At 43.5% G+C, this 22,705-nt stretch overlaps 1 long non-coding RNA gene across 1 annotated transcript; it reads right to left on the bottom strand.

The window, feature by feature from the left end:
- Positions 1 to 2,209: 2,209 nt before the first annotated feature.
- LOC133443834 (uncharacterized) lies at positions 2,210 to 20,860 on the bottom strand. The gene is made up of 3 exons (XR_009782693.1): positions 20,800 to 20,860; positions 13,462 to 13,533; positions 2,210 to 2,462 (listed from the first exon to the last, which is right to left on the bottom strand). It is a non-coding gene; the product is annotated as an uncharacterized LOC133443834 (long non-coding RNA).
- Between the last annotated feature and the right edge of the window lie 1,845 nt (positions 20,861 to 22,705).

Consider the following 22,705-nt stretch of genomic DNA (forward strand, 5'->3'; position numbering starts at 1 on the left):
GGCTGTTTTAATGTTGATGTTTCTTCTTCTTCAGTAGATTTTCTTTGCCAGTTTTGTTTCGGCTTCAGCTGGTAAACACGTCCACATGAGCTGCTGTCGGTGCTCAGGGCTCAATTTGTCAAAAAAAAAAAAAAAAACAGAATAATTTGAAATAATTTGGTTCATATTTGTGATTTTTTTTTGTTGTTTTTCTTTTTGCCGGCCGTCCTAAACTCTTTTCCTATTTGATTCAAAGCTTTAGTCTGGTTCCTCTGAGTTCTACTTTGATGTCCAGGATTACTATTACAAGTAACAACCAAAGACAACCAAAACTGCATGCAGTGGTGGAGGAACAGTTTTAACAGCTTCAGTGACTCTGAGCAGTGGCTCGGAGGCCTCTATATCAGTCTTGGATAAAACATGGCACTGTCCGGTTGTGATTTGTCAAGTACCTTCTGTACAGGTGGATATGGATGGAACCAGGACCCCAGATCTATTTCACAAGAAAGGACTTTCATGAAGTGAATGCTGTGGCTAACGGGGCTCGCGGCAGACTGGATAAAGAGTGAGAATTGATTAGGTTTTATAATTTGGAAGTTGGTCCACATTTGTGTCCCTGATTGAATTCTGACTTTCCCCTCCGGAGAGCGAACGGCGTATAGTGTACACCCTCTTCTTCATATGAATGGGAGCACTTTGGAAATCATTTCCCACCAATAACAAAAAACATGGAATGGGAGAAGAAATCAAAGCACAGAACATCAAAGATTTGTCTCCTCATTTTTTGTTTTATTTTTGTCCGTGGCAGATAATCCAAATCAAAGACAAATCCCAGAATGCAAAGACTTTACCTGTAGCTTTTCTCTGCGTGTTTAGTGCGACTGACAGCGGCGGCCTGTTTCCCCAGTAAAGGGTGGAGGACGTGAGGGTGGAGGACGTGGGCCAGTCGGTCGAGCTGGTTTGGTTTGTTGATTTTGCGGCGTTTTTCAGACGGTGTGTACATGATGCGTCCTGTTGTCTGTATGGTGTAGTATTGCTGCCCTTCAGGGAAGGCAGTAGGTTGTATAGTTATCTCCTGATTGGGCAAAATCACTACCCTGAAACCACACAACCTACTACCTCACCCCATACGAACATCAGGAAGGTCTCACAGTGAATATCAGCACACTTAGCAACAATATAGTGAAATATTGTGTAAACAATGCACATTTTCTTAGAGCAGGAACCATCAGTGATTCACACTCATTTACTATAATCACACACACACACACGCACACAAAAAAAACACACAATTATATGAGCCATGCTTTAATTTATCAAATTTACATAGATCAAAATTAGGGGAATGAACAAAAAAAAGGAAAATAACATGAAATATGAGTAAATAATCATGCTACTGTTTACACACAAAAAAAGAATGGAGGAGAGGCATAAGAATGCTGAAGAGAAAAAAATAACTCATCAATCAAGAAACAGTAACAGTTATGATATGCCAACTATCTAAGTCTTGATTTCAAACCTTAATGAATCCAATCAAATGCTTCATCCTGTGTCCAGTCAGGGAGCAAACATGCGAGTCCTGCAGCTCTGAGAAAGGCATCTGATGACATTACAGCCACTTCAGGAAAGACAGTAAGTTGTATAGTTATCTGACAGGAAGGGTATGACCCTAAAACTATACAACCTACTACCTCACCCCAAAGGACAGTCTTAAAAAATACAAGCCTTTCAGGTCCCCGTTCATGCCTGTAATCCGCTTTGACACACCTCAGTGAATGCAAAACAGCGGTTATGATTCACAGAAACACAAATACACATGCCCCTCTCCTCTGGGACGCCTCACCCCTGTGAAAGGAGTCTGTGTGCTCAGTACACAATGTGACAACTGGGTCTCTGAGTTCATGGCTTGAACCGAAGAGGAATTCAAATGATCCAACCAGGCGCCCATGTCCCAAGCAAATTGCATAGCCAAGATATTTCCATATTCAAACGCGACCTGTAAGCAGCTTATATCGGTCAGTCAAAACAGGAATTAACAGGAAAAAACTTTACAAACATAGTGTTAGGTTTTTTTGTTATAATCTGCTGTTTGAACTTTTGAGAATTTAGCAGAGTTCAGTAAAGAGCAAAATGAATAAACATCAAGAACCAGCGCTCTGAATCTCAGAATCACAGATAAAATGACAGATTGGTATTAAAATCATATCAATCTACATAAAAAGTCTGTGCTGTTTCAGCTTTTTAAGTGCTGTTCTTTGTGGTCAAAAACCAGAGTGTTAACAATACTGACCAGTTGTGAGTGTGGCGAGCTCTGGCTCCGGCCCACATCCTGGCGCACATGTGTGCAGCAGAGGTCCAGCTGCTGCCTCTGGTAATGCTTCTCACCTGCTCTGGAACATGCGAGCGCAGGGTGGGGTTGGGGGCCCTCGTCACCCCCCCCTCCCCCTCTGTCAGGTTTCAGCAGCACGTCAGGTAGTCTTTATCTGAAAACCCCAGAGAGGCAAGATCTGTTACTTATGCAACAAAGAAAACAGAAATACATCAGCATAGAGAGAAATACGTCAGCGTCATGAGTTTTAGGTTTGACATTTGCAAGATCGTTTACAAACGCCCCAGTGGCTGACACTTTGCACGGGAATGGTGTGGATATTTTGGCTTAAATATATTATCTGGCTTTGTTTGCAATTTGAAAGTGCAGCAAGGTTTAGTTGCTTGCATCCAATTGTGTATGACTTATATTGATATTATTTACGCCGTAAATTTACCTGCGATACACACAGGGAAAAGATAGCACCCCCTATTCTTTCTATAGCTTTAATTTAAGAAAAATCTAGTTAAAAAAAACAAACTGTGTGGGTAACACAAAGTACCCCTCTCCCTACTTCCATTGGATTTAAGTGGTTTCGAAGCGACCAGGTGCTGCTGCTCATCCACCCTTGATGATTGATATGTGCACATCTATACAAGCAATAGTCGCTTATCTGAACCATTTAGTTGTGTGTTAGCACAATGCCAGAAGGGAAAGACATAAGCAATGTTCTTAGAGAAGCAGTTAGAGCTGCTTGTCAATCAGGGAAAGATCATTAAACCACTTCTAAACAAATTGGAGTTTAACTGAGTAAAATTATAAACAAGTGGAAAGCATCCAAGACAGTTGCCAACATTCCCTGCTGTAGACATGCCAGCTTTTTTTTTCAGGCACCAGCAGCCTTTATTTTTGAAAGTGGTGGATTAGGCTCTGTCTTCTGTTAAGAGTACAAGTGAGATTTGCAAAGCTGCAGCTGAGCAAACTAAAACAAAACAAAACAAAACAAAAACTTTAGGAACAATGTCATAAGGACAGGTGACACGAGTGACACTTGCAGAAATACTTCATATCAACTGTCAAGCATGGGGGTGGAAGGGTGATGAACTGGGCTTGTTTTTGGACTTACAGCACCTGGTCATCTTGCTATCATTGGTAATCTTGCAGTCACCCAGTCTACTGCATACTGTAGGAGATTATTGTATAGGCAAATGCAAAGCTATCTGTCGAACAACTAAACTGTGGTCAAAACTGGGTCATAAAACAGGACAATGATCCCAAACACAGCAGCATATTTACAACATAATGGCTGAAAAACAAAATATTAATTACGGTTTCACACATGCACAAAACATAGGATTAAAAGAGGTGCACTAACTTTTTCACATGAGTATACAATCTGCTGAGCAAAAGTCATATGAGGGCAGTCTTTGTCAGCATGTCCTTCTGGACTGTAGTACTTGTGAGGGTACAAACGTCCAGCACAACACATTAGGGAACAGGACATCTTGAGCTGAGAGGCCCCATTGTGTCTGCTCAGTGGCGAGTATGAGGCTCCCTGCATTATTCAACTCAGCCTTACTTACACCATAGTGCTGTGGATTGTAAGTACGTGCAAAAACGAACCCTCATAGGGTGACAGACTCAAAGGGAGTACACTGACATTTTTCAGACAGATGAGTTGACGGAGGACAAACGCACATCTACAGTGCACGCGCGCAGCTTAAATAAATTAACCAACAGAGCTACATGGAGAGAACTTTAGAAGAAATTTATAGTCATCTGATTCTAATCAGCGGTACTTGTAGAATAGTGATGTAATTTTAATCTCAAGTACCTCTACAGTAGTTTTGGACCCAGTGCAAGTCTAACAGATTGTAATTGTTTCAAAACAACAATGAATAAAAACAGCAAGGACAGGCTCCTCCTAAAAACCAGCGGATGTTGGTCAAGTGTTTTCTGATTGGTCAAATTCCTGGAGGCTTCCCAGTGGACGACATTAATGGCTCATAATGGCACAAATTTCCTGTTTCCATTCAAACACACTTTCAACATATTGACATGTTATCAACACTAACATTTCAAATAAATGACCTCAATACTTCATATCCTTCCATACAGTACATGTTCGAGCCACAGCTGGATTCAGAAAATGAAAGTGGTGGTGGATGTTCTGGGTATGGGTCTCTGGAAAGCGTCTAGAGACAACTTTTGTTGTATTAGACGCTATATAAATAAAATTGAATTGAATTGAATTGAAGGTGGGGTGTATGTAGGAGGAGAGTAGGAGGTCAGGTTCTATAACGCACCTAAAGAGTGCACAAGACCCAACAAACGTAGCTCACCTGTGGGTTATGACTGTGCTTCACATTCAAGTAACAGAAGTAAAAAAAAGAAAAAAAAAGAAATGGGGAATAAATGCAATGTCAAAGGAGTTTATTTGTCAAATTGTCACCCAATTTAAAGTGTGGCACAAAGCTGAGGTGTCATGCTGTCCTCCTTTTAACAGTTAAAATGAACTAAAGCTTTACTGGAGGTGATGTTCACAGCTACCAGTGAGTGGGAGCTTGCATTTTGCACTTAGCTGTTTGTGAAAGCTAAAAAAACTAAAAACTAAAAAAGAAAAATGGATGCCCAAATTGGAAAAAATGTCTGTAGTCAAGAAATAGATAAGTTGATGATGCTGTTTCTAAACTACTTAGGATCAAATACAACTGTATAATGGCCAACAAACAAGACTGTCTTCTAATAGATAAAATTTATCCTTTTTTCTATGTGTAAAATGTATTAAAATGAACCGTTTTTTTTTCTGGCATGAAACAAAATGTGTAATACTCAGCAACTATGATGACCACACCCACACTGTTTGTTGTGTTGCTAACTTGCTTCTGTGCACGATCATAGGGTTCACTTTTACTCTCACACCTGCCTGAAGAATATGAACATACAAGGAAATTTCACCCTCTGTGATGTCATCGAGAACTAACGCTAGAAAAAACTCACTAGGACGAAATGTTCTCAGCAACCTGAAAACTGATTCTTTTGTGCACAGGAGTAGGCTACTACCAAATATATTTATATATCGCTATTTGAACTTACGGTCACATTTAAGATGTCTGCTTATAATAAACACTTTAGATAAGCCCGAAAACAGGGAAAAACATGTCCACTTTAAGCTCAGAACATGCAAGTGCTAATGAGCAATGGTTTTAAGTCTTTGAACACCACGAGCTATGTGAACAGAGTATGTAAATCAAAGCTCATTGTGCAGTCTTGCAAAATGCTCAGAGGCATGAGGCCCTGACTTCATAACGGGGGTCAAAGTATTCTGTCGTCTCAGTCTGCTGACTGGGCATACTGCGGTGTAATATAGTATTCTGGGGTCCTGACCAACAAGTGCCCGTCTAGGAAAGCTATTGCTTTCAAGTGTAGCCAATTGGTGTCATCCAGTGACAGGGACCTATTTGCACTCACTCACACACACACACACACACACACACACACACACACACACACACACACACACACACACACACACACACACACACACACACACACACACACACACACACACACACACACACACACACACACACGTACACAAAAATATGTGCGCACACACACACACACACACACACACACACACACACACACACACACACACACACACACACACACACACACACACAAGGGCTTTAGCACACATGTTGGAGCTTTTTATCCAGTTATGCAACCTAAAAACACCTCCTTTACAGAGCCTGTCCACGTTGAAGTTCAGCCTTAAAAAAAAAATGGGCAAATTCAGCACACATTCCTTCACTTGAAAGCACAGTGTCTCCAAGTGTAAGCCTGTAAGTCTGTAAGTGATACGCTGCTCCAGCCTCACACCTCCATTAGCTGTTTCGAGGGGCTCTGGTGCAAAATCTGGCTTTCCACACCTCATCGGCCCATAATGTCACACGCATATATATACACACACACACACACATACATACACATATATATATATATATATATATATATATATATATATATATATATATATATATATATATACGCACACTCACAAACAAATACATGTTCACCCCAGAGCATGTGAGCGGAGTGGAGCGGCGAGAATTTCCGCTCCTCGCTCACAAAGGTTGTTACCGCTCCGCTCCGCCCTCAAAGTCGCAAAATGCCGCTCCAGCCATAACCGCTCCGCGCTCCAGTAACACTGCAACCCGCTCCGCTCCGCGCAGCGCTCCACGCTCCGCTCCAAAAATGTTTGCATGCATATAAAATGCACATGTTTACCTGAAGCCATAGATCTAACCAGAGGTGGATGAGAGAGAGAGAGAGAGAGAGAGAGAGAGAGAGAGAGACTCAGCAAAGTTACGTTCCTTGCAGCCAGTCACGGAGCCGAGAGGAACAATTACGCAGAGCCGACATAGTTTTAAAGTCCAAAAAATAGATATTTACTGACAAGAAAAAATAAGAAAATAATTTCACCTAATGGAATTATCTGGTTTAATAGACTTTTGTTTATTAACCTTTCCCGAAACAATGTTTCATTCACTGTGTGTTCGGGTGTGTGTGTGTGAGACGTGTGGGTGCAGCGGAGGAGAGAGAGGGAGATGCAGGTGTGCGTGTGTGGAAGACCGGTACACTTGTTCAGTTACTTTTCAGTGTGTCCTCCGTTAGTTTCAGTCGTCGGCCCTCACGCGTTTTGTTTGCTCTTATTACATGTTTGTAATAAATGTGCGAGGTTGCACGGACAGCATTTTTCCTCCGTCCTTTTTTCCCTTCACTTTCCCCGGACTTAACGCCGGTTACGAGCCAGAGACCGAATTAAAATACAAGCTCTCCCAACTACGGTTCAGAGATAGGACTGGAAAAGAAGAAAGGTAACAGGTAGTTTGTGGAGAGGTGGGATATGTTTGGACACGCATCGGGGCCGTGATATGGGGTAACGGAGCGAAACTGGAGCGGGATGACGCCCCGCTCCAGCCAATCATCCTAGAAAAAAAAATCCCGCTCTGCGCTCCTTTCAAAATTCGCCGCTCCGCTCCGCCGCTCGCTCACGCTCCGCTCCGCTCACATGCTCTGGTTCACCCACACAAACTGGGAAGAATACCCTCCTGAGGGAATGAGGCAAACATGATATTCATTTACATCTTCTCATTTTCACACCGTTTTCACAGAAAAGGCCCACGCTGCTTCAAAGGTCACCTGATTTCAATTACACTTGAGTCTAAGTGCTACAGTGTCCATCAATCGATACCGAAGCAGGGATTGTCCGCGGCGATAGGTGGGGTGCTGCATCCTTGTAACCTGATCTTTGGGGCTCTGGCGGTCCGTGGTCAGTCAGTGGGCGGATGATTCAGAAAAAGAAGCTTCTACACAATCTGCAACCTCAAACTTTTCTTCTTGTACATTTTCAGCATCCATCATTTTATAATTGAAACCATCCTTATGACAGGCTCAGTGCTGCACATGAGTTGTAGGGTGGTGAGTTTATAAATTCTTTATTTTCGCAATGTAACTCCTAGTTCTGGTGCATGTAAAGCTCCAAAATAGATGACACTGTGAGAAGACAGCTTTCTACTACGGTCCCTGATCCTCTAAGCAATCGCAGCACCCGTAACTATGGCTTTCTGTGAAAAGGGAAACACATTTACCACAAGCATAGAGATTATAACAGTTCAAGGGCAGATTTTAGGCATCTAATGCTGATCATACACTTTTTAAAATGATTTCAGGGTTTAAAGACAAAGTTCCACAGTGAGAAGAAAAATCGTGAAGAGTCTGAGGCGATCTCCTCAGTCGTTAGATGTAAGGCGGCATTTGGAGCACAGCTTTGCCTTACGATCAAATGTGATTAATATGCCTGCAGCTTTTTAATCGTGCCATGGCAAACTGTGTCATTACATGACGTAATTATCGCCAACAACCAATAGCATTGGTCGTCGGTTGTAGAGTGACCCACAGGATCCTTTGTGAAATCTTTTAATTGTGACTGACAGATCTGGTTTTATAGTCTTGAGATGTAAGAGGGTGTCATACGTTAATCTTTTTTAAATTTTGATAACCTTTCTGGAAAGATGCTTGGTGTAAGGCTATCGTAATGTCTGTATTTAATATGCAGTCTTGCTTTATTGATAAGGCATATGCTGAATTTGAAGCCTTAGCTTCATTTGTTACACACTAACAGTGAATTGAGAGGTAATCCTCAAATCTTAACTGGGATGTAGATCAGCAGGATATTCATTCTTCATCTTCTTTTTTTAACTTGATCAGTTGTTAGTCTGTCCAGTACGGATGCTTTTTGGCTCCTCGGGACCATATCACTGCTCATCGCTGCTTTTTGCAACAACTAATGAGCTCATAATTAACGCCCATATGTGGCGTCCCCAAATATCAGGGATTTTGTTTCTCTCCGGTCTATATCTACATGAGAGCCCTGCCACAGGAGAAGAGGACGCTGGGTGCAGACAGGCGGAATCCAGATAACCCCCTCCCCACCCCACTTCAGCCCACGACACCCATCTATTTATACCAGGGCCAAGGGGCAGGCAGGAGGGGGGGGGGGGGGCAGGGGAAAAGAGAGCCTGCGTGGGTAGGTCCTGTTACACATGCCAGGGGGAATGGCTGGGGCAAGCCGCAGGGGGATTCTGCTCAAAGTCAGACAGGCTGACCTCTCCGTCACCTCTGCATGAGGCAGATATTAAGCTTGCAAATGTGTGCAAGTGTGTGCGTGTGTGTTTGGGGAGCTAAAGAACACCGAATTTATGAGTGTATGCATACATGATCAAGTGTGCGTGGCGCTCCGCCCGCGCGCTAATGCCTATGTGCAGGGTGCACCGGCCCACGTGTGCAGATCAACATGTGTGCATGCATGTGTGATGGAGCACGCGTGCACTAAGTTCATAATGCTGTTTGTGTGGTGGTCTGTCAGGCTGCGAGATAAACTGACCTCGGTGACCGCCCCCCCCCCCCCCCCCCATCCATACCCCAGCAGAGCCATAAACATGCCAGGAGGAGAGGGCTGGATTAGGCAGACTTAGCTGATCCCAGCGCGGCCTCATGGCCCCATCTTTAAATGTAAAAACGGACCCTAATCATGATAATGGCAGGGTACACAGCAGGGGTTGCCCAGAGCACTCAGGCCGGCCTTACCAGCTGCTTCTCATCTCCCACTCTGCAGTGCACGCTCGCATCTACACATTTACATACATACACACATTTGCTTGTAGATGAACACAGGCCAACAGTGAAACAACTTGTTTGCACAGTTTTTTGTTACAATCGCATCTCAGGACACCTTGACCATTATTGTGATGATCACCTTACGGGCTGAAACAGAAACATGAGCGGTGGAGCCGCAGCGCAGCCAATCGGTCCTCGCTCTTCTTTCGACTGTTAGATGGCTTGTGTTTGAAAAAGTCACAACTACACAATAATGTATTTACACTGTCGGTAAAGACGGCACATAACGTCATGAAACCATCTGTTTTGACACAGCAGATGGGGACATTTATCCACAAAGAACTACCGCACTTAGGAATAGATGCAAAGAGCTGCCATATCAGTACGGTTTATAATAAAAATCTTATTTTGTCAGTATAGATCGAAATTTGTCCTCTGCTTTTAACCCATCACTAGTTAGACTAGGAGCAGTGGGCTGCCATTATTCTGGCGCCCAGGGAGCAATTAGGGGTCAAGGGCCTTGCTCAGGGGCCCCAAAGTGGTTTATCTTGGTTGCCATCCTGGGGGCTTGAACCTGGGTCCTCCACCCAAGCCCAGCTCTGTAGCCACTAGACTACCACTCCCGCTTCACCTCAGCTATAGACCTTTCTTTTCTTGTTTTCATGTAGATCTATTCAACTGCTTGACACAAGTGTTGCACGCTTGCATATTTACAGCGTCAACACTCTCTGAGCTACAATTTTTCATTAGGATTTCTATTTTTGGCTACATTGAACCCAACGGTTTCATAGAGAACATTAAAAATGCATAAAAATTGCAAAGGCCGTATCCAACGTGCCGACATTTCACTGTTAACGTTTGTAGGACAACGACACGTTTGGTTTGCAATGGTCGTGATATAAGTGAAAACTCTTTCTCATTCAAGAGTAAAATGGATGATTTTGTTCATTTTACATGTGTCTTCAGTCCTTTTCCATCCTGCACTGATTTCCACGAGCCTCTCTCAGCTTCCTTTGAACATAAGGTATTTTGAAGGTGATTGGTTAGTACAACAGTACCGATGAAAGCTTGTGGAGAGTAGGAGTGAGGAAATGAAAATGCAGGCATTGCATTCATTTGATCGAGGATAAACATTTACAGACAAATCAGTATAGCCTACAGCAGATATATTTTGAATGTTAAATTCTGTCAGCTTTCTGTATTTGCTTTACCGTCACATGTTTAGCGTTTTTCTGCCACTGCGCTCGTGGAGGCTGGTGAAACGTGTACGTGTGATGTGGCTGACGATGACCCACAAGGCCTCTGGCTATTAGAAGGGGTGTCTAGTCCTGACAAGTCTGCATGCCCAGCTCTGCTCTGGCCTGCCTGCAGGGCCACTCTCAGCTCGGGCAGTGCCCCATCGTGCTGCATCTGTCGCCAGCTATATTTAGAAGGTGGGACAAATACCTTTCTGCCTGGATATGAACTTCAGCTGACAAACAGAGGACCAAGTTTATTACTTTGGGGCTAAGGCTGAGTGTAGTCGGGCTCTGCACTGTGGACAGCAGTTAAAGCTGAACACTAAGGCTGTAAATAGAACACAGTTAGCACTGAGAAGCTTGATTTGGCAGCAGGTTTCAGTGCCAGTATCTACGGTTCCATGAACGCTGCCAGAAAGAAGGGGAATATGCAGCAATAACCCCTGATAAAAGAGATTTAATACTTTTCCCCCAGTGAGTTATGGAAGAATAATGATGTATGTCTGTGGTTTCCTTTTAAATAGGGCTACATTTCTGCCTAGAAGCATGTGTGTGTGTGTGGCAGTACTCGTGATGCCGCCAGTGTGTGATATGACCATGTTGCACGGCCATCTGCTCTATATAACCGTAAACAAATGCAGGCGGGCCAGCTTCGCAGTGTCAATTCCAAGAGGTCTAGGCTGGGTAAATGCATTCATGTTTCAGGTCTCTGGGTAGAAGATGGAGCGCTATCCCCCAGAAAGCGGGCTCGGTTATGCAACGGCGTTCAGAACCCATTCCACAAAGACAACATGGTCCCCTCTCTGTCCCATAAGCCAGACAGGCGGCCAGATCAAGGAGCGAAAAAGCCAAAGGGGACAGTCTATTTTGACCTGTTAGTAGAGTCCACGACTGAGCGCGCGTCTCGATGAGAACGTGTCTGTGACAGGCCTAAATAGGCCAGCTTTCACTGCTGGAGGGACGCCGGCTATATTTTGCACCTGGTGTCTAAATCAGAGACACGGCGGCAAAGAGACTCTCGGAGTTCTTTCAGCATCACTTAAAGCCTGAAATACATCCAGGTACACCTTTGAGTGCCGCTTGTCTGCGTAACCTGTTAATGTCCTTTCCCCCGCAGAAAAAAGTAAATTTTTCGTTAAGTTCCAACGCTGCATGGGAGATGAACGTTGTCTCTCCATGAAAATGACTTTAAAGGCATATTCCGGTCATGTGAAGTACTTATGACGGTCTTATCTGCGTTGGTTTGGATTTGCAGAATCAGTGAGAAATCCTCTGTTTAGGCTAACATGTATTCAGAATGAGGGCCAAAGAGGTACACGTTTCCTAAATCTGGATCAACTCCAACCTCATAAGTTGCAACCTAGCTTTGACTGAAAGGTATGATGTGGATTTTTAAATTGTGTCATTTCTGCATAGACGTTTCACACAGACAAGCTGTTAGCCATCGGCACTCCTGACTGATAGTGCTGCCACAGCTGTGTGCTGCAGGTAAGACACTGACTACTCAGAAAAACTTCACACCACCCACAATAAAAAAAACTTGACAATATTAAGTAAATTTGCAATAAAGCTGAGAAAATGTAAGCTCCTCCACAATAAAACCTCAAAAGAAATCATCTTACCTTTTGAAAATAATGTTTGCTACATTATTTTGGGTCAGCTGGACATTCGAGAGGAAAGCAGCATCAGACACTAACTGAAAACTGGATCTAGTATCTTAAGTTGGAGAGGAGGATCTTTTATAACATCTGCACATGTAATCAAATGCCTGGCGCATACAGAGTTCCAGCTAGTTACTGTAGCTAGAGGCTGCGGGGTGGGGCCGGGGGTTACTAAGTGCACATGATGCAGGCACAGTCGGCGCTGAAGCCCAGCAGAGCGCTGTGCTCGGGCTGCAGACAGGTATATGAAGGCAGCGGGTGAATTTTGATCGCCCCGGCTCTTGAGAACTATTAGCTGACAGGTTGTGCTCGGAGAACAGAAGGGCTGGTGGAGGGTGAAGGGGGTGATGCAGCGTTGGCCTTTGCCAGCAACATTTGCCCCATATGATAAAGAGCTGCACATAGCCAACTTTTCAGAGAGAATGAGGTGTTTTCTGGCTGCCGTCAGCCAAAAAGGAATATAAAAAAGAAAAAGAAACCCGGAGCATTCTTCTGTAGGCTGAAAAACTGCTTTCCTCCAATTCTTATTGCTCCTCTCAGTTTATTTTAATTTGCTCCTCAGCCCAGCGTCCAGTTGCACCCGCTTTTTCTCTCCCGCTTTACTCTGTCCCTCTCATCCTGCTACCTGACTACTCTGGCAGCGAAACACAAAATGGCGGTAGGGAGCTGAGAGCTGGAAGGCACAGAGTGGAAGCCATTTTCTAGCAGATCCAAGGACCCAGCACAGGGAGAGTCAAGGCTTCCACTATGCCTGGTGGACAAGATTAGCCTGAGAGTCTTTTCTGTGCGTGTGCACTCAAGATTATGTTTGTTTTTGTTTCTTAATGTGCTGCTCTAATAAGCCATTGGGACTGCTTGGCCTTTTAGATGGGATAAAGCCACAATATCCAGGCACTATGATTTAATCTAATGCAGGTTCCCATTAGAATTAATCCCAAAACAGAGGAAAAAAAAGGCAGACAATGCATGTTGCAACTGAAACCTGTAGATTATCTTACAACTCATTAAATGTAATACAAGACACAGTAGTGGCATTACATTTGGTCCTTGTACAACAAAACATGCATTCGCAATAAATCGTGGTACTTACAACGCTGCTGTGGTCGCAGTCCTGCAACTCATGTTTGATGTTTGTGCCACTGACTTAAACCCATCTCAGTGCCTACAAAAGACAGAAAAATTGGGTCTGAGAATTGTGGAGACAATTTAAAGTGACCAAAACAGAGAACAAAAAACCAATAAAGTGAAGCAGAAACACGAAGCGTGACGGGCTCAAGAGCCCTCGGCAGCAGAAGAGGGTCTGCGGGGTCTTCTCTTCGTAGCCCGTTCGCTAATAAGTTCGCCACACAGCTTCGCCTGGCCAAGAAAACTCATTAGTGGAACCAGCAACACGCCGCGCCCTCTCTGCTGGCCGGCGCATCGGCCAACTCTCACTGCCGCATGCTCGCCCAACACCAACACACAAGCTCCACCGTGGCCTCGGCCTTGCCCAGAATCACCCACTCGCTGCGCACATGCACACACTTTGGCAGGCTGTATCACTGAAAGCCTCCAGTGTCATGTGCGTGGGCAAAGTGGAGCATCTGCGTGTACTTGTGAGCATAATAAATGACTTTCTGCACATGCGGCACAGTATGTTCGGTTCACACGCGAGGGCATGCGAGGGCTGTGCAGCGTTAATGTACGAGGTGGCTTTTAACGTGGACCCGTGTCATCTCGAGCTTATGTATGCATGTGGTTCCAGTACAATCGTGTGAAGGTGGAACGGCACAAAAGGCAGCAGAAATAGTTCAGGCCACTCAAATCTCAGACTGTACAAAAAAACAAAAAAAAAAAACTAACAAAAAGCGCTGTGAAGGCTGTCTTCCAGCAGACCCACAAGGACACTGCCAATTAAAGGGCTCCATTCATTGTGATGAAGGATGATAACCCTGCACAAGGAAGCTAATTGTGGCACAGGACATGTTTTGCGAGGAAGGGTCTTTTATATTTTGTTCCTAACGTTTGTAATTACAGTGCAGTGCTTTGGCCCGCTGCCAGCATATGTTTATGGGCTCATGAGTAACCCAACTCCCCCGGTCCATGAAGGGAGATTCATGTCCGGGCTGTGCACTCACTGCCCTCTGTGCAAGTGTGGGTGTGTTGTTTGTGTGTATGTACATGCTGATGACTCATGAAGGTTGAGTATGTGCAGAGAGAATAGTCCACAGTACATCAGTTTATACAACATGGTTGGCCGGAGTTCGTGGGAAGACCGTGTGACCCGGGGACGCTGTAGCGGGATGTCCCGCTAACCCGGCGGAGACGTTCAAATTTAAATAGCAGAAGAGTCACTTCATGTATACCGGGATATGAGGCACTTGTGCACATTTTATCATTATAGGCAATAGCATGCATCAACTTTGATGTCTATTGTTTTATAAAGTACTAAGTCAGAATTGTGTGTCATTGTTAAAAACGTTGCTCGTGTTTCTGGGTCTGTGATGTCACAGTACCCTGAAGAACTGAACGGCTCCCTTTTCAGCTATTGGCCACACAAAGAGGCAGAATCGTGGTGTTTTTTTTTTGGCTCCTTTAAACCAAACTGATGTCTGTTATAAGAAATCCACCTCTTCAGGTTGGAGTTGTTGGGTACTTGTATTCATGGGGTGATGTGTTTGACTCTGAAAAACCTTTTTTAATGACTCCACCACGTCGTGGCAGTATAAGGAAGGAAAATTGTGTACATCACCATCACAAAAATCCTGTCATACACAATGAAAATAAATAGGAAGCAATATAAGACGAAGAAAAGCAACAACAGGAACGCTCGCGCTAGTGTACTTTGCTAAATCTGGCCAACTAATTTAATCCTTTGGCGCTGAACATTAAGAGAGCGATGGAGGTGAACTGAGGAAAAGGATTGACTGTATTTTGATAGTTGGAGAGCTGCAGGCGAGCCCTTTCAACACTTCCAATTTTACCTCCAAGTGGAAATATGTTGCTGATTCTGCACTTTCTCTCTGACTAAACAGCCTTGGCGACAACGGAGGCCAAAAGCTGGAGAAATATACGAGTGCTGGAAAAGAAAAGTTAAGCGGCTGCAGCTTACTGTTATCTGGAATATCACTTTGCCTGGCAGGTAGATAAAACAAGCATCTGTCCTGACAATGTGCCCATGGGAGAAACTCATGCACGTGACGCTGTAGACCAAACACATACTGAATGCACCGAACGGTCAAGAGGCAGGGAAAATATCGGGTTCCATTTTAACGATTTCAAAGGTTAATCTGGTTGGCTGTCAGTCAAAAGTCTGACAATTTTCCTCGAGGAAGACGTTTAATTGCTCGGTTTTTTAACGGTAGGTCTCAGCAAGCGTGTAATAAAATCGTCATCGGACAAATAAACTGGACAGAAAAAGAAAACAGCTCGACTTCAGTCAAAGAGCTCATGATGTAAAGCAGCCGTGTGAAAGTCACACAGGTCTTGTTTCAGAGCGTCTGGAGGGGAAGAGGGATAGGTACGGGGAAGGAAAATCTACATCATCTGTCACCCCTGAAACTTTCCCCCAGTCCAATATTATGTCATTATGTCTGTGCTTATGGTCTCTGTGGAGTTACTGTGGTTTGGAGGATAAATTACATGTGACACTCCCAGCTGAAATCCTGATTAACATGGGGAGAATAAAATGTCCAACCCTCAGTAGTCAGGAGGGTAATAGACGAATGGCTTCCATGTATGGAGAGAGGGGTGGAGAGCAGGCTCAGGGTGTTGAGGGCATTTGGATGAGATACATGTAAATACATCTCCATGTGAGGCTGCAATAATGTTGTCTATTGGGCCTTGAAATCCTTCACTTGGGTGCAAAAGCTTCAGCAGTTGCGTAGATGAGTGCAACACTTAAAATGCAAGTCTCTGTGAGTGTGTGTGTGTGTGTGTGTGTGTGTGAATGTGTGGGGAGGACTTGGCCTCTTTGTCCAGCCTCTCTCTCTTTATTCAAGCCTGGCCTACTTTAATTGTACGGCGGTGCTGATCCTGTATGAGTGATCCGCAGCCTGTAGTGGCCACTGCAGATCCACTCATCAGCTTCTCTCACATCCTCAGCACGGGAGGGTCACGGGGAGCCTGCTTAGCTTCCACCACAGCAACCTGATTGCCCTGGACCGGTCTAAAACAGATTTGAACGTTGGCTTTTCAACACATGGAACAATTGCCAAAAGCTAAAAACAGATGCTGCAGTGATTAAGTACAGTAAAATATAACTGCATCACAGAGTTTTGGAGAATGTGGTGACCTTCAGAGGTGCTAGGCTGCCAAAGTGGTGTATTTCAATCCAGCTCCATTTCTTTCCAGCTTGTGCTAATCTGCCCTTTGGTCCAAATTGGCAGCACTTTGTCTGGTCTGTCAGTAAAAATACGGGACCTAAAGGACTGCAAAGTAACACGCGTGGCCTATTTAAAGAAGTTTTCATTTTAAATTAAATTTGTCATGTCCTTCACATTAATCAGCTGTATCCTGTAATTATTCATTTATTTCAAGATGCATCAGTCGCAGCCAAAGGTCCATATTAAAAGTCTGGTCTCGGTACTTTATCTAGTTATTATTTTGTCCTGTAAGCAGAAAAAAAAATATTTGACTTAAATGTAATTCAAAAAGATCTCAACATTGGGTCGTTGCCATTCAATAAGTGAATAAAAAGACAAAGAACACGTCACATTTACAGCTGTGCTTGGACCAACAGGAGGAATAACACTGTCGGTCAAGTTTCTAACCCCGACAGTCGGCTGGCTTTCTCATTTAAACTCACTTAAAACATCAAGCTGTGGGCGCTTTTAGTGGTCAAAATATATAAATATATATATATAAAAAAAAAGTATATATATATATATATATATATATATATATATATATATATATATATATATATATATATATATATATATATATATATATATATATATATATATATATGTGTATATATATTTTTACAGTGAGTGTTGACTTGCCTTGCCCCAACTCACCACTCCAGACTGGGTTTCATGTTCGCCAGGAGGAAAATGGAAGGAGCTTCCAACCTCACAGCTAACACATATAAATGAAGCGAAATCACAAAATCTAGAATACCAATTTGTCCACTTAACAAACTGGGGGGTGCGTCGTTGGCTTATGGCCGCGTTGTATTTGTGAATGACTCATTTTCAGTGTGTTGCACCACAGTCACAATCCACTGAGCACTGGCACTTGCCCCAAACCACACACTCAGAGCATCACATGCATTCTGCTCAACATGTTCAGAGACGTACAGCCCGCCGTACAGTACAGCTGCACCGCCTGTACAGTATTATACTGAGTAATATACAGTACAAAGGCATTAAAATTATCAAGAGATCAGTTGTGATTTCAATAAAAAAAAGAAAACAAAACAACAGCATCACACCCCTGTAATATATTGTTTTTCTCCTTTAATTTAAATGTATTTCTGTTGTCTGAAAAAGGGTTTTATATATTAATTATGATTAATGCAGATAAGGAGCAATGCCTCAGGGTGGTGGTTTGAGAGAAGAAGCTGCTTTCAATACAAAGGAGGATTTTTTTATGCTTGATAACATGATTAAAAAATATTAAACTGTGAACAATAAGGATATGAAATTAAATAACGAGCCTAATAACTGCTTGACCTAGCTAGATCTAGCCTGGCAACTACACACTAGTCTCAAGGCAAAAGTAAAAAAAAAGAGTGAAGAAAAACAATAAACTAAATTCAAGTTCTGCTAAAGTCTGATCAAAATGATCAAATATCATTTAAAGACAAAAACACATTTATTATCGTATGGAAAGTACACACATACACACACACACGCGAGCGCGCACACACACACACACACACACACACACGCACGCACGCACGCACGCACGCACACACACACACACACACACACACACACACACACACACACACACACACACACACACACACACACACACACACACACACACACACACACACACACACACACACACACACACACACATGCTGTAAAACCAAATGCATCTATCGCAGTGATTTTGCTCAAGGCCCCGCGAGATATTGTTCTGTGTTGAAACTTTTCTGCTAAACTTTTAAAAATCATACAGAATAATGACAATAAATGAAAAAGCCTTTGCAGCAAAACAAGTAGAAAAAAAGGAAAAACCCCCAAAATTATTATTTTCCAACATTTGATCATGTCAAGTTCGAGAAAAAGGAGTCATTTTTTTAAGCTTCATACACAGACAGGCACAATTATAAAACTTTTCAATGTGCAGATCAAAAACAAGTGTTATCCTACATAATATGTCATTTACTTTGTTAATTCTATTATAAAAGCCTAAGACTTTTTTCAGTATTTTTTCTCATTTTTATTTTATCTTTAAAAAAAATTGATTTTCATCTTTAAAAGAACATGGTGCACTTAAAATGAAGGAATATAAAAAGAAAAGAAAAAAAAAAAACGTTTTTAAATACTTTCTTCCCATGTTTCAGTTTCGGGTTGAAGGTCAGACTCAAGTTCAAGTTCAGCCTCAAGTTCAAGTTTAGGTTCAAGTTCAGGTTCAGGCTCAAGTTCAAGGCCACGCTCACGCTCAGCTTGCTGTTCACGCTGTGGTATGCTGTGTGTTTTTCTGCTCTAGTCTTGTTGCGCATTCGTCACACCCTGCTGTTTCTGGGAATTAAAAAAAATGCAATGAGTTAAAATGAAGGAAATGTCTGAGCTGATGGAATCCGTTTGTTGTCTTTTGGGCCGCTCGTTTAATCAAAGAAGCACTTCAGACTTGTACAGGCTGTCTAACAAAGACGAAGCTCCCACTCTGGAATGCCACAAAATGAAGTAAATGTGGTTAGAATGCTAGTAAATTCCATTCAGCGGAATGAAAATTATTTAGTTTTTTTGCACCTGAATATTTTGCGTAACACACACATACTTGTATGTGTGTGTGTGTGTGTGTGTGTTGTCTATTGTTGGCTTTCCTGTAGCTGCAATAAAGCCGAAGTTTGCTTTAGAGCTTGGAACATGTCAGTGTGGGCCGTACCAGACTGTTGTGGTGCTCAGGTACACTTTCACAGGGAGAAAATACAAAAAAAAAAAGCCTCACCCCCCTGCCATCTGCCTCACAACATGCAATCTTCCTCTGGACTCTTGCCATCCACTGCAAAAAAAGGCCTTTTTTTTGGTGGGTGGGGGGGGGGTCAGCGTGATACTCTGCCAGCCAAAAGCATGTGTCCACAGCAGCTCACTGTAAGCAGAGCTCCCACCGACATGCATGAGCTCAACCGTGTGTGTACGAAAAATCTAAACCTGAATTTGGAATCAAGCCGACATCTCTGAGTGGCATCAGTCAGGCTTTGTCCTTCAGAAACGTTCTCCTCCACACACAAGCGACCTGACAGGAGAGCATTCAGGGGAGCAAAGAGTATGGTAGCTCACAAGATCAGAGATTTCACATGAATAAACTGAAAATATCGCAGTTGTAGTGAAACAGCTATTCAAAACCAACATTTACTGAGAATTGGGTAACATTTAAAACGATACTGCAAAGTGGCTTTGGGGTTTGTAAAATCCCACATCAATGCTTCCGGTGCAACCACCGTCTTTATATATTTTTAATAAATTATTCCAATAAAAACCCCCAAATCCTTTTTTTTTTTTAAGAGATACGCATCTAAAGTTGAATTTAGAGTTTAAGTGTTTAATAAACTTTCTATTTATATTTCTTTATTTTCTCGGGCGAAATTGCAGCCAGATTTAGGGCCAAGTCGGGACATTTCTTCCTCCAAATGAAAACCAAAGATGATTTCTTCCGTATCAATATGATTAAAGTTACATTTTCAGAACAATTTTCATGCACTCGCAGCAAAATGTTGCTATGCAGAACATAATCTCGTAACATCGCATTCAAAGATAAAGGCACACACACACACACACACACACACACACACACACACACACACACACACACACACACACACACACACACACACACACACACACACACACTGCAAAGTTTTGCATTTATTCGCTATCGTGTCAACAATCAAATACACACTTGAAAAATACTTTCTGCAAAATTTCCGTTTTTTTCAGTAAAAATCTTTGAGCTGCGTCTCTTCTGGACGCCACACTGAGCAGTGTGATCAGTTCATCATGTACTTTTTCTTCGTACAGTCCAGTGCATGCTGAGGCCGGGCCCCATCACTCATCTAAAATTCCTTCATAACTGTGGCAATCCACTCATCCACTGGTGACCACAAAGTGGGGCTGTCTTGACACCTTTCAAAGTGCTGTTTTTGTGCATTGCTAAATAATAAAAGACAATTTTCCAGAGAAACCCCGCCAAGTTGCAGAAAAATGTTCCTCGAGGAACAGACACTCCAAATCCGACTGGTACACACACATAAAAATATATTACTCACTGAATTCTCTGAGATGGGAAACGTCCGGTCGGGATGCGGTTTTCAGCAGCTCTCAACGCTCGGTTCCACATCTCTGTTAAGAAGAAGAGAAAGCCAATAAGCACCGTTTTGGTGCTTTTTTGCAAGCGCTCGGATCAGTCTCACCTCCAGGCTTGCCGCCTCTTTCAGCCGCGGTTTCAGGCCTAAGCTGAGCGCTGTGCGGGTCGCTCCGGGCCTGGCGAGGCCTGAGACAATGGGAGGCTGTCTGCAAGGCTCGGCTAAGCCTGTCTGCTGGTTAACAAGTCTCTGAATGAGGAATGTTAGCAAACAGACAAACAGCATGTCTGATGCATGCAAATAGCACAAGCAGTTCAGTCACAGCCTTGGCTGAGCACATGAATAATTCAGCGATCTATATGCTTCTCTCCCACATCACTCCCTCCTTCTTCTTAAATCAAATGCCTTCACTTCAATAAGAGTGTCAAAGTATTCAAACCTCAGTTTCAGCGACAGCTTCGGGCATGAAATTAAGTTTTAATACTTCACATCATCGTGAAAAAAACAGCACAAACTGTTCCGAGGAGGAGAACAACACGCACGGATACTCAGTAACATTTTACCGCAACAATTAAACATTTCACAATTAGAACGTTTTCTTGTCTTGTCGCCTTTAAATGTCTTTTGTTTGGAGTTGGCACCTGTCCCAGACAGAGCTCCGGCTCAGCACACCACTCATTCCACTGTTAGGAGAGCGAGACGGTGTGAAACACAGAACAAGGGTGAGCGAGAGGCACAGAGAGACAGAGAAAAGGCAAAGGCATGGAGAGGAAGCGCAAGCTGAAACAGAGAAAGAAGACAAACAATGTGTGGTATTTCACGCTAGCCAAAGGCGCCGCTCATCACGGACATTTCTCTAAAACACATTAGTGTACCACGCTTCGACTCTGGCCACATTCTCTAATTGCCATCCACGGCGGTCGTCCACACCACGAGCCCACCCCGAGCAGGTTTCCCATCAGCCCCCTTCCAGGTGGAGCAGGGCCCGGGCCCTGGGGAGACGCCGCCTCGACAAAATGTCCAAGAAATCAAACAAATCTTACGAGAAACCCATCGGCGGAGAGGCAAAAAACAGGAATGTGCGGTAAATTTTTAGAAAAGTAAAACAAAAAAAAACAAAACAAGAAAAAAAACGGCACCAAAATCCAAAGTGATGCAAAAATCTGCGCGCCAAAAGTGCAAAAAGGCCGCAAAAAGCAACTTGTTGCCAGGTTTTGCAGAGCTGCTGTGCAGCTAGTTGGAGGCAGAGGGTTAAAATCCAGCAAGTAGTGAGTGAAAAAAAAAAAAAAAAAAAAGGCTCCATCTATGGAAGGGCGGGCTGTGGGGAGGCCCTGACTGTAGAAATAGCAGTAGACTTTTTTTTTCTTTTTTTTCTTTTTTTTTTTCCCTCGCAGAGCTTAAGTCTCCCCCTTGCGTGTGGCTGGAGCAGAAAGAGGGGAGCAACCGAAGCAGGGAGAGAAAAAGAAGGGAAGGAGAGAGAAAAGGCGAGGAGGAGCGCTACAGTGGAGGGAGAAAAGCTCAGCTGATGGTAAAATAGGAGGTGCAGCGGAGAGAAACGCGGACCAGTCACTTTTTCATCACATGTCCAACACGGCAAGGAACTGTATTTGCACTGAGAACGCGAGAGGAGAAGGAAGGGAGGGAAGGGAGGGAGGGAGGGAGCATAAGATGGCCGGGAGACGTACGCACAGAAAGGAAGAGAGAGAGAGAGTGGGAGAGTGGGAGGGGGGAAAGCACGACATGTGGGAGGGGTGGAGGACCAAGAATGGCATAGAAATCCACTCCTCCAGCCTGGGCGCGCAGACGCAGTGCTCCCCCTCATACGCCATGCTGGGATACACCGTACAGTATCCCAGCCCTACTGTACGCC

This window comes from Cololabis saira, chromosome 5 (assembly GCF_033807715.1).
Source record: "Cololabis saira isolate AMF1-May2022 chromosome 5, fColSai1.1, whole genome shotgun sequence".
In the NCBI taxonomy this organism is placed as follows: Eukaryota; Metazoa; Chordata; class Actinopteri; order Beloniformes; family Belonidae; genus Cololabis; species Cololabis saira.